Source organism: Camelus ferus, chromosome 17 (assembly GCF_009834535.1).
Source record: "Camelus ferus isolate YT-003-E chromosome 17, BCGSAC_Cfer_1.0, whole genome shotgun sequence".
NCBI classification, from domain to species: Eukaryota; Metazoa; Chordata; class Mammalia; order Artiodactyla; family Camelidae; genus Camelus; species Camelus ferus.
Window position 1 is genome coordinate 18213285 of NC_045712.1, and position 12244 is coordinate 18225528.

The window sequence follows — 12244 nt, forward strand, 5'->3', positions numbered from 1 at the left end:
CAGATTTTTACTTTATATTAATATAAAAGTTAAAAAAAAAAACAAAACCCTCCAAACCATCACCTGTCTCACTGACAGCTCCCTAAGTTAATACCTTAGAAACACTTAACATTTCTCAAGAGGGTACTATAAACAAATAGCTTTATTACTATCCTAACGTCTACTCCAGTATGTTCTGATGCTCTTTTCTAAACTTTCTTTATGAACATGTAATTTGTTTACATGTGTCTTTTCAAGGAGAACGACAGATTTAGAGATGCTCAATGCTCACAAAATAAGTCAGTCAGTCCATGTATACTTGCTCTTCAGTGATACCATCCTCGTGATAATGAAAATAAAATGATGGGGGAATCTTAAAACCACAGGAAATGCTCTGTTTGAGTACATCAGAATGTCTCAGCACATTACCATTTCTCCACTGGCCAATACACATTCTGCCCAGAATGCCATAGGATAAATGCAGAAGCAGAGATTTATGCAAGAGTTTGATAATATACGATAGTTCTTCTAGAGCAAGAGGCCCTGCGCCTTAGTGACAGATGAGAAAGACACCTCTGCTGTTGAGAACTCTTTTGAAGAAACAATGTTTGGAAACTCTTCGTAAACTTTAAATGACAAGTACAACTGTGGTAATTTTAACACGTGTTCCCAAGTTCCTTGATATCCCTTCCTTTAAGAGTTGGAGTTTAATTCTGCTCCCCTTTAACGTGGGAAGGACTTAGTGACTCGCTTCTAACAAATAAAGAAAAAGTGATGGTTGAGTGACTTTGGAGACTAATTCACAAAAACCACTGTAGTTTCTCATTTGTTCTCTTTCTTTTCTCTCTCTCTCGCTCTCTTTCTCTCTCTCTGACCACTCACTCCGGGGAAAGCCAGCTGCTTGTCCTAAGGACACTGTGGAAAGGCTCATATAGAAAGGAACTGAGGCCTCCTGCCAAGAGCCATGGGCGAGTCTTCTTGGAAGCTCATCTGACAGTCCTAATCTTTCTGATCTTTCAGAGTCTTCCAGTCTTTCCAGTCCTAAGCCTTCGGATAACTGAAGCCCAACTGACCCCCTAACCATAACCTCACGAGATACCCTGAGCCAGCACTACCAAGGCAAGCCACCCCGAAACCCTGCCCCTCAGAAACTGGGAGATAATAAATGTTGGTGGTTTGAAGCTGGTAAGTTTGCAGGCAACTTATGGTACAACAACAGACAATTAATAAACCTCTACTAATGTTAAACTGCTCTTTGATTTAGAAAGAAAAAAAAAAAAAACCTAGGAGAGGCAGGAATTGAGATCACGACTCACTTCAACATTTTTACCAAGATAACATTCAAGTTATCTGGACTTCTTTCCCGGAAGCCAGGGAATTATTTGAAGATACAGGGCATTTCCTAGAAATGTTTTTATTGATCATCTCCCTACAGAGACATCCTCAGGCTGCTGCCCTACATGGCAGGTGGGGAAGCCTATCACACCTACCTCCCACCAAGGATTCCCAAACTGTTACTTTATTAAGCAGCCTTTTAAATGGGCTATGTTGTATAAGATGTCCCAGAATAAAGCCCAGCAAAAAGATATGCACACAATAAGCACTCAGTAAATGAGTTTAGGTGTTATCAACGGGCTGCTCCTTTTATTCTTTCAATTAGCAGATACTGAGCTTATTTCCAAATTAAAAAGTCAAACCAAAAATAAAAACCTAGAACCAAGGTTAAAATCACAGCCCTATTTCTCTGATCTCATACTTTCTTTACAAATACAAATACAAATGCAGAGTTTAGCACATGCCATGAGACAGCTGCATGAGAAGACACTTTAAGAGAAAAGTAGCATTTGATGTTTGTCTTCTAACACTGAAGATGGAAAACTTGTCCAACAATTCACAAATCGGTGAACACTTGACAGAGAAGTATGCCTTAGCAGCATTGCTTGTTGTATTCCTTAAAAGGAAAATTGAAAACACAGGATCACAGGGGTCAGATGGTTATTATTGGAAGCCAGCTCTTATAAAACGTATTACATACCATTTCCCCCCAACTAAATTGCATTGCTTTGTCCAATTCACCCGATGCGGCCCAGGATAAGGTGTTTTTCTGATGTAGATAACCATCTAGGTTTCCAAAAGCACATCCATTTAAAAGCGAGGGTCTGAAGAACACCAACAGTGACAGAAAAATGATATTTTCTATAACCTCAGCATCACAGAGAATAGTTCCACAAGAAATAGTTTACCAAAAATGGAAATCTTATTATTAAACATATATAGTACTATTCAGCAAAATCTGCTGCTGATGGCAACTTCCAAAACTAGAACTTTTAGAGAATCTCACTCTACTGGGATTTGAAGAAACTCTGAACATTCATACATCAAGTTATTCTTATGACTTTTTGATAGATGGATCTATATGTCAATAAGAGGAAAATTTTTAAAATACCAAATAAATAGCAACCATCAAGGCAGTAGGGAAAGGAGGTACAACAAAGAACCATCAAATCGAGCCACAACTTCACATGAACCCACACATGAGGATTAACAAGGTATCTGAGGTCAGCTAATCATTAAAATGTGGGTCTAATAACTGACCTATGTAAGCTTTTAACAAAACGTCACCTGGGTGACCCAATTCTAAAGACATCTAATGCCATCTTGGTATGAATAGTTGACCTCTAGCTTTAAAACAGAAACTGAGTCTAGACTCTAGAAAATGGTGCTATTACTCTGAAATCCTAGCAGGAGGGAAACTATTCAGTGTCTCCTACTTGCTCCAAACAACATTCCTCACAAAAGTTTGTAGAAAATCAAAAGGGGAGCGTCTTCCACAATGAGGAGGGGCAGGGTTCTCTCTTGAGTGTGAAGCTGGCTCTTGGTGTTGCCTTGCTGCAACTGCCATTTGCCAGCGATGATTGTTTTTCTCTTCCTTTGGGAGAGTAAGAGGGAGAGGGCATAGTCTAAGCGGTTTCGGAGTTTAAAAAAAAAAAAAGGCGGGGAGTACATCTTATGTACAATAATGGTGACCACAAATTTAAAGGGAGAAGGAATGATGCATGTGGAACCGAGAAAACTAGTGTTTAATAATCTTTTTATTTCCAAGTGACAATTGGAATTTCATAGTTCTGAAGAGAAAGGTGGAAAAATGGATACCCATTTGGAAGAAAATGAAAGCTTCACTTACTTTGTAAAATGCTAGTGTGAAAGACCCTTTCTTCTCAAAGAAAAACTGATCCACTCCCTCCCTTTCTCCAGTGGATAATCTTCCCCTCTCTTCTCACTGCCTGATATGCCTACTGCCTTCTCCCATTTGGAAATGGAAGCTCAGCTCCTTCTCCTCTCCTGACAACAGCATCTGTTAAATTCACACCTTTGCCTGGATTCATGCAGCACTTCTGTGCTTCATCTTCACAGAATCAGGCTCCAGGTAGATGGTTAATGAACACTTGTGAGAGTGAATGCACTAGACCGATAGGTAAACAATTACAATAAATGTCATTAAGCACCATAGGGGATGAGAGCATGAGCTAATTTCTTCTATGTAAAATTCCCAGAGGCCACTCAGACAAACTTGAATTTCTCCTAAGCTGGTGGGCTCACTACCCTTGGAGGCAGTATATTCCACCCTCAGATGGCTTTCATTCTTAGAAAACACCTATATTAAGCCAACATTTTCTTCCTTGGAATTTCTCCCCATCAGGTTCTGTTGTGACCCCTGGGGCTCCAGGACGAATCATATCATGCCCATAACACGTATTTGGTAATTGGAAGGCTACTGTCTTGTCCCCCACGAGTGGCCCTTTCCTAGCTGACAATCTCAGATGTCCAGTGGTTCTTCTGCTGACATATTTGCAAAAGTATTTCTTGAAGTAGGGCCCAAAAACATTATCATCATCTGAGGAGCACATTAATCATGCAAATTTCAGGGGCCCCTCATTCAAACATACTGAATCAGATTCTGCAGAGTGGGGTCCTAGAATCTGCCCAGATTTAGCATGTGCCCAGATGATTCTTAAGATGATTCTCACCAGCCTCATCGCTCACCTCTGGATGGACCCTTTTGAACAAGCATTCAGGACATTCTCCAATAGGCCAGGTGTCTAGGTACTGTCTTAGAAACACTCTGTAGACAGTTCAAATGACTGTATGAAAGAAACACAATTAAACTTTGGGAAAGGTCTATATTGCCAGAGCTCTAATTGACTCAGAATGACGTCTGCTCAGTGGACGAGGCAGTGTGGTGGATGGCAGGATGCCTCAGTCTACCACGTGTTAGTTACCAAGCTAGATGACGCTATGAGTACTGGCTACTCAGTCTTCATGACCTGCTAGATCCTTGTTATGCCCACATTATTTAGATGAGAAGACTGAAGCTCTGAGGGGATGAGAAATTTATTTGTTCAGTATTAAAAAAAATATACTGGGAAATCAGAACCCAGATCTCTCCAACCCCAAAGCCCAAATCTTCTTCTCCATTCCCCACTTAGAACTACCAAAAGAAGCGTCCATGATTTGTGCAATATTATTGTCAATATGGTCCCTAAAAGACCCCTTGCTGAAATGTATGAAAGGAGGACATTCAAGGCAAATTACTGTGCTTTTAATCCCTTCACCTGGCAGCAGGAAAGAAACACCTAACGGAAGTAATTTTAGGCAGCGCGGCACACGAGAGAGAGGTTGCCATGTTAAAGGAGACAGGGCCAGCCCTGAAGACAAGACTTTCTAATTGGTTCATTTCCTGATACCTCGGGACAGTATTTTGAGCAGGGATAGAAAAAGTCACCACCTACACAAGCTACTCCATCCAACCACCTACCCTATGATGGAAAACTCCAAACAGGCAAGAGACACCTACACAACTAGCTCATATCTTTATTTGGAAACTCCCATCCCACTGTTGGGAGAAAAGTCCTAATCAAGACAGCCAGTGACTCAGTCGAGATGAAGCTGTCAGATGGAAAGAGAAAGCACACAATGAAAAGAGACTCAGGTCCCGGGTCCGCAGGCTCTCCTTCCTGCAGTAGGCAAGAGGGATTCTCCCCTCAATATCCCTGCCTCATCAAATCTACAAAGCAGAGCAATCTCAACTCGGCCCCGGGGCCTGAGAATGTGGGATAGAGGTGACGGCACACTCAAGAACCCACCAGCGTCTCCTGAAGATGTTAATCATGTAAACTTTGTCTCCATCCAAAATTTCTTGTCTTGTTCTCCCGAGAATAGCAAGGCTACTGAAAAAAATGCCACGAGGTGTGACTGCTAGAGAGAAAGCAGAAAACAAATAATACGTGGATCCTCCATTTATTTGAAGTCACAGCCACGAGACATCATAGTAAATGGACTTTGCTAGTTTTCTTCCTGGCAGAGCCAAATTGGAACAAAGAAGGAGTTGCAGTGAAGAATCTGTGCAGCTATTTCTGGGCACAAAAGCAGGCCGACAGCAGCAGAGGTCACGTTAAGACAAACAATCCACTCTCGCATGGCGTACCGTAATGTCACTACAATTAGATGGATTAGAGGTTACAGTTCGCCATAGATAGCCATAGGATATCCACTGATAATCACACATTTTGTTCTACCGACAGATAACAGCAGCCCGCAAATGAGATGAGCTTCCTCCGTACACACACATTACTTGAAATCAATACTTAATTACAGCAGAGCCTGCATGTGTTGCCGGCAGTAGGCTCTGGTCGGGAGGTGGTGTGAAGCTGCTCTGTTAGCGCAGCGAGCTAACAAGCTGCAAGAGGTGGAGGCATGATGGCAAGGGTGTACCCATCCTGCTGACCATGCCTGAGGCCTGGGTTTAAATGAGTCACCATTTGGACACTGGGCTTGGGTTGGAGAGGAGGATTAAGACACAAATAGTTACACCATTAGGGGAAGAGCAGGCGCTGCCTGTGACGGCAGATGCTAGAATGCTGCTGCAGATCATATTCCTGTGTGGACGTGTGCAAGGCCCCTGATACAGACCGGAAAGAAGTGGAATGACCCTAGGGAGAAGCTGTGTGGCCAAAGAGAAAGAACGGAGAGCAGAGAATCAGGTGATGTGGGACGGATCCCAGCTCTCCTGCCCTAGCATGCTGCAAAATGTCTCGTGGTTCAAGCTACTTATCCCTATAAAGGGAGTGGTATTTATTCAGTCTAAGCCAGAAGGCCACTGTGAGGATTGAGTGGACTCAGATAGGCAGAAAGTATTTGGCAGACTATGCGCCTCCAGAATTACTCTAAGAGATTATTTTTATTTTAAGAATTGATAAGACCCAGATATGCAAAATCATGAATAACCAAGAATAAGAAGTAGTAGCTTCATTTATTAAGTTCCCAGTGCAATGTTAGGCGAGGTCACCCTAAAACCTACACAGACACAAAAAAAGAATAGAGGTGAGACAAACTTGGAGGAGACAGTTCAACTAGAACCAAAGATACAGGCAGGGGAATCTAGGAAATTATGCCATAATTCATCTACGCCATGCTCATGTAATTCCATACTAAAGAGTGTTCCACTTGGAAGCTGTACGTTCATCCAAGAATTTTCCTATTGTTCTTTTTTTTCAAATTTTAGTTTATTGTGCGTAGCCAGTTCATTTTGAAGTGTATTACTTTCCTATACCTCATTCAAAGGCCAATGGATTTGTTTGTTTGTTTGACAAAAATACCTAATCATTTCTTTTTAAAAAAATGAATTTTGTAGGTCTAGCCCTGAAAACTGTTTTTAGAAAGTAAGATTAAAAGATATGGATAGAAAAGAGAATTACAGAAAACAAGAGGAGAAGATGCAGGGGCTCCTTTACAAAACAGTTTATAAAGGCTTGCCCTCAAAGGAGGAAGCAGGTTGTTTGTGGATGCAAAAAAAAAAAAAAAAAAAAAAAAAAAAGCCCACCTTGGCCTGGCCTCACACCTCACAGCTGTGTGACTTTGAGATGGTGAGTGGGCTTCCCGGGGCCTTGGTTAAATGGCAAATGTGAGCATGAGGAATCCAAAGGTCTGCTGTGGACAGTCCAGATTCTTCCAGGTGATTCCAGTGTTGCTCCATCAGCCCCTCGGCTTTGCTTACCTCACTACGAAGCCTTCCTTGAAACTGACAAGCACACCTATCTCTTGACGGGGCGAGGTCTGCCCCCTTGACTTGTATCATTCACCCCGTCACCAAAAACAGAGAAACTCATTTCCCAGCTGACAAACTGGCATAGCGTGAAAACAAAAACTCTTCATCCAGTTCCCAAAAGTTGGCTGATGTGAAAACAAGACACAGTCATCAGACACAAGTGCCTAGTTTCTAAAAATCAGAATTTTCCATAGATGGGTCAAGATGAAATGTACACTAAAGTATTCTAGCTTTACTGGATGCCTTCTTATTCATCTGCTAAATAGGATACACTTAACAGTGGACATGTTACTGATTGAAACCAAAGGTGCTCCTGAAATTTGGGGCATTATAGAAGATGAGGTCATTAGAGCACCGTACCAAATTACAGAGCCACCACACTGCATGCAGATTTGAATTATGTGAATTCAGTATAATGTGACATAAAATACATTGAGACAAAATTTGAAATAATGCAACTCTAACCCTTCCCCAAATTAAAAGTTTGTCAACAATCACATGATTTAACCTCAGAGCTGAGGGAGGCAAGTGAACTGTAAACCAAATTTATGCCAGGGCTACAGGGGACACTCATTTTATCTGGTAAACAAAGCTTCCTCCTACCTTTTGTTGGTATTAGTCTTGAAATAGGTGAATTTTGAATTATGTTAAAGACTCCAGGGATGTAGTCGTCAAATAACATACAACATCACTGCATATGTTTTTCGTTTATCATGTAAGAACCCCAGATCCAGACAGATGCCCGAAACCTAAGGGCCGCTGGGAACGAGCGTCATGAGACAGATTGTTCTAGAAAGAGGAAAGGGAAGGTTTTCTTTATAAGGGATGACCTATGTTTGGTGGATACCAGACTGCATCTAACACTACATTTCCTGACAGTCATTTCACCCAGCTAATCCATCAGGGACACATTCATGAAATGACACCGATCTCAGTCTCTAGGATGCGTGCAAGATCTAAAACACACTGCTGGGCCCTTGTGTCATTCTTTGGGCTCTTGAAGTCACTAACAGAAGATTCTCAAACTCACAGGCACATTTGGGAACTGCTTTACAGTCTTAGAAATTGCTTTCACGTGTATTAATGTACACTCATCTTAGTGTCCAAAGCAACTCCATGAGATGAGCAAGATGCGGAAACTAAGATGCCAAGAAGACAAGCAAAATGCAAAAAGTCATAAAGCCAAGCTGTATGAGACCAGGTCTTCAGACTCCATGCCAGAGGCTCCTTACATCACATCAAGCTGTGCTCTGCTTTGAAACAATCAAAGAGAAGACAGCCAGCTCTCCACTCAGGGGCAGGGAAATCTCTCCAAGGAGTAATACTTATTCACCCTCATATCCTGGACTACTTGCTTCCCGTTTTGGGGCTGCCCAGTCTCCATCCTCCAACCTTCCCCCACTGGATACAGTCTTGTTTGACCACTGATGGAAATACCCCACTCTCTCCTACCAAGGCTGAGCGAGTGAGCAAATGAGCCAATTGGATGCTTGCTTCCTTCCAGGAGTCTCAATTTCAATCAAGAGAAGGACACAAGGAAAATGGCTGGGGCTTATTTAGTGAGCCTCAGCACTCTGATGCTAAAAAATAATTCCTGTCAACTAGATTGTCTTGGTTCCTATTTCCAAGCCTGCTACTTCAGCCTCTTACTGATTCTGTAAGTAACCCCGTCCTTCCAACTAAGTCTTTGCCTTTGCATGTAAATTGACACCCCAAGACTGAGTGATGAGAGTTCCCTGTGAGTGTGTGTGCATGTGTGTGCACAAGTATGCACATGAACATGCTCTAAAATTTAGACCACATGTCCAAAAGAAAATGCTTTGCAATTTCTATTTCTAGTACGTGATATCTTGTATGATTATTGAAAACAATATGCTAAATTTTATATGAGCATTTTAAATGGGGGGTTAAGATTGCTCTTGTTGAAATGAATGAGAAGTTTGTCTTACACCGAGGACCATTTAGTATCTGATGCATTGTTTCATTGTCCTGCTTCTCTTTTTTTCACAGCCAGAAACCAACACAATTACATTTGTGGCTTAATTGAATTAGTGGGCTTTTTTTTTTTTTGGAGATGGCATATTATTCCAAACTACCATCAAGCTGGTAACATACCAGGTCTGCCCTTTCTTATGTGTGTTCAACAACAACAACAAAAATGGCTAAAAACATTCCCTCTGACTGCACAAAGGGTGAAGCACTTACCTAGAAGTTGTGGATCAAAAACCCCCAAGATTTCTGTCAAACTTAAATTGACTTTATCACATTTCCCCACTCTATAGCTTACACTCTTGATGGCATGCTTTTCTCCATGATCCCAGTAATTCCAAAGCAATGACATTTCCAAGAAAGGAAATGCAATAAGCAAAGTAAATTCATAAAGCGGGACTCTGAATGCATTTCTGCCATCTTTGGGTTGATGTCTGGTCCTAGAAGACTGTACCCTGAGCAGCAGGGAGATCATTTGTAATCTTTATTATGATGACAGCAACAAATACTGAAAAATGCCCTCCCACAACTGAAGATGCCTCCAGAATTCTCCGTAATTTCCAAAGACTATTGTATTGGGCATCAGCATATGCACAGAAGCAGCATCAACATATGCACGGCGTTATCCCCCTCAAATTTACAACTATGTGTCTAGAGGGCTTTAGGCTAGAAACGGGCAGAAGTATTTAGTTCCCATGGAGGCGATCATGTTGATAAGCTGCTTCCCAGGGTTTATAGTTAAGATTTAACCTGAACTTGAATGGATTTGTGTGTTTTTGTTGACACTGAATGTTGCTGACAATATAATAAATGAATTAAGAGAAGAAAGGAAGGAAAGAAGGGAGGAAGAAACAAAGGAATGAAGGGAGGAAGAAACAAAGGAATGAAGGAAGGAAAAAAGAAATTTCTTTTTCTCTTTCAACTTATACCGTATGTGCTAGTCAATAATCTACATACCTATTGTCCCTGGAAAATGTCAATCCCAGACAGCCTTCCCCACCCCTCAGCCCCTGCCATATTCTCTTCCCTGATTTACATCAGCCACTCTTTCTTTTCAGGAAATGCAAAGGCACGTTAGCACTATCCCACAAAGAGCATCATCAGGAAAGCAAGTATCAGGCATGCAGAGGATAGACTTTATCACACAGCCCAGTGGAGATGGATTTTAAGCTTCGGTTTGGGAGAATTATCTATGCTGCTCTTTCCTCTCATTAACGCAGATGTTAAAAGATTAACTATATCTACAAAATACACTTTTATAAAAGAGGCATGTAGACTTAATTAAGAATTTAACTGTGAATGCTACTGTAAAAAAAATTACAATTGTGTCTAATGTGAAAGATTTTAATTTTTCCCTTGTCTAGTTTCTTCATTATTTAGGTAAAATTATGATAATCAGGTATTATATGCCAGATTACTCGAATGGAATGAATGTAGATTTTTTTTAAATTACCATATACTCCAGCTTTTCACTGTACCAAATTTAGGAAAAGTGCAAGTCATACATATTAATGAGGCTTTATTATCACCATTTAAATTTGCCAGCTAACTACAGGCTATTATTTTGAAAATACAGCTCTGCATTCAAACTGACCTTGGTACTGCCAGCAAGTCCACCAACAGAGTGTTTCCTTACCAGTTCACAGATGCATACATGCCCCAGTCTAAGCCCAGGAAGGATCTCTGCAGGCGCCACTGCCTCCAGGAAGGCTCCCACCCCTCTTCACCCTGGTTTTGGGAACCCTCAGGTGCACTCCCATAGGGAGCTGTCCTTCCTCCCCAAAGAACTCATCACACAGTAAAGTCTGGTGGTGAACTGTGAATTCAGAATGCAGCGGCCATGTCTCCTCCCTGCTGTATTCCAGTGCCCAGAGAAGATACTCATTGGATGAAGGAGTCATTGAATGACTGAATGAATGGATGCAACAAATACTGAGCACTTCTTAGATGCCGGGTTCTACCTCTCATGATATGGCAGGATCCCAGTCTTTATGACGCTCATATTCTATTGAAGGGGTGCTCTCATCTCTAGTGGTGAGATTCGAAGATCCGGGCATGGGTCCAGGAGACGAATCCTCCTGCTTTTCGAGTCCCTTTCATGCCTCCTGTGTTACTTGTTTTTCACCCAGTAGCTGTACGCTGGAGTTTTAAATACAAGGTCAGCTGACAGTACAGTGCTGCTCTTATTTTTCATGTGTCATTGTTTTTTTCACAACTCAGTATTCCTCGGGACCCTCCCAGATAAGAGGATTGGCAGCACTAAGGCAGATTCTGGTGTCTGGTGTTCCTGACCAGACCACCCTCCAATGTCAACCACAACCACCCATCCTACCCCAGTTTTGGCAAAAGATCATGACATAATTCTCTGAGAAAGCCACTTAATAGAATCAATTGTAAAATCTGAAAAAAAAGCTCTCCAATTATCGACACATGCCTATGTAATATATGAAACAACATTCAGCGACACCAGTGCCCTGAGAATGGAACCACATCTACCGTTTGCTCATCCTCATCCCCCTGAAGTTAGACATTCCTCACAGCTCTGCCCATTACCTGCAATAACAACCTGCCACTCACCACCCGCACCTCCAGTTTATCCTCCACACCATAGCCAGAATAGAAAGGAATGTGTATTCAGAGAGCCCCGACCTCTGACTCAAAACCCTGGGAAGACTTCCCATCACACTTGGGGAAGTCCTTCCCACACCCTTTGAGTCCTGGCATGAGCTGACTCCAGCCTCACTCCCAGGCCTCATTTGCTACCACTGCCCCCTCCCCTCCAAACGCAGGCCCTGCTGTTCCCAGACCCTGTTCAGCATGTTGCCATCTCAAGACTCCCTCTGCATAGAACACTATTTATCCAGGCTTACTTATGCCTGGCTCCAGTCTCTTTTGAAATGGCTTTTTTTCAGAAACACCTCTCATCATTATCTCATCAAAAATAGTCCCACCTTTACCATTACCAAAGAGGAGAGAGAGGGAGGGGCAACTAGGAGTATGGGATTATCAGGCATAAATTACTATACATAAAATAGATAAGCAACAAAGATTTACTGTATAGCACAGGGAACTATATTCAAGATCTTGTAATAACCTATAATGGAATATAATCTTAAGAAAAATAACAGAATCACCTTGCTGTATACTTTGCTGTATACCTGAAACTAACAT

The 12244-nt window shown here is 41.8% G+C and overlaps 1 long non-coding RNA gene and 1 other non-coding gene across 2 annotated transcripts in view; one reads left to right on the plus strand and one right to left on the minus strand.

The window, feature by feature from the left end:
* Window positions 1–12244, minus strand: part of LOC116657105 — a 551457-nt gene that overhangs the window by 302935 nt on the left and 236278 nt on the right. The gene's annotated exons all lie outside the window — the stretch shown is intronic.
* Window positions 2723–2948, plus strand: LOC116657326. Its single transcript, XR_004312448.1, has one exon. It is a non-coding gene; the product is annotated as a small nucleolar RNA U3 (small nucleolar RNA).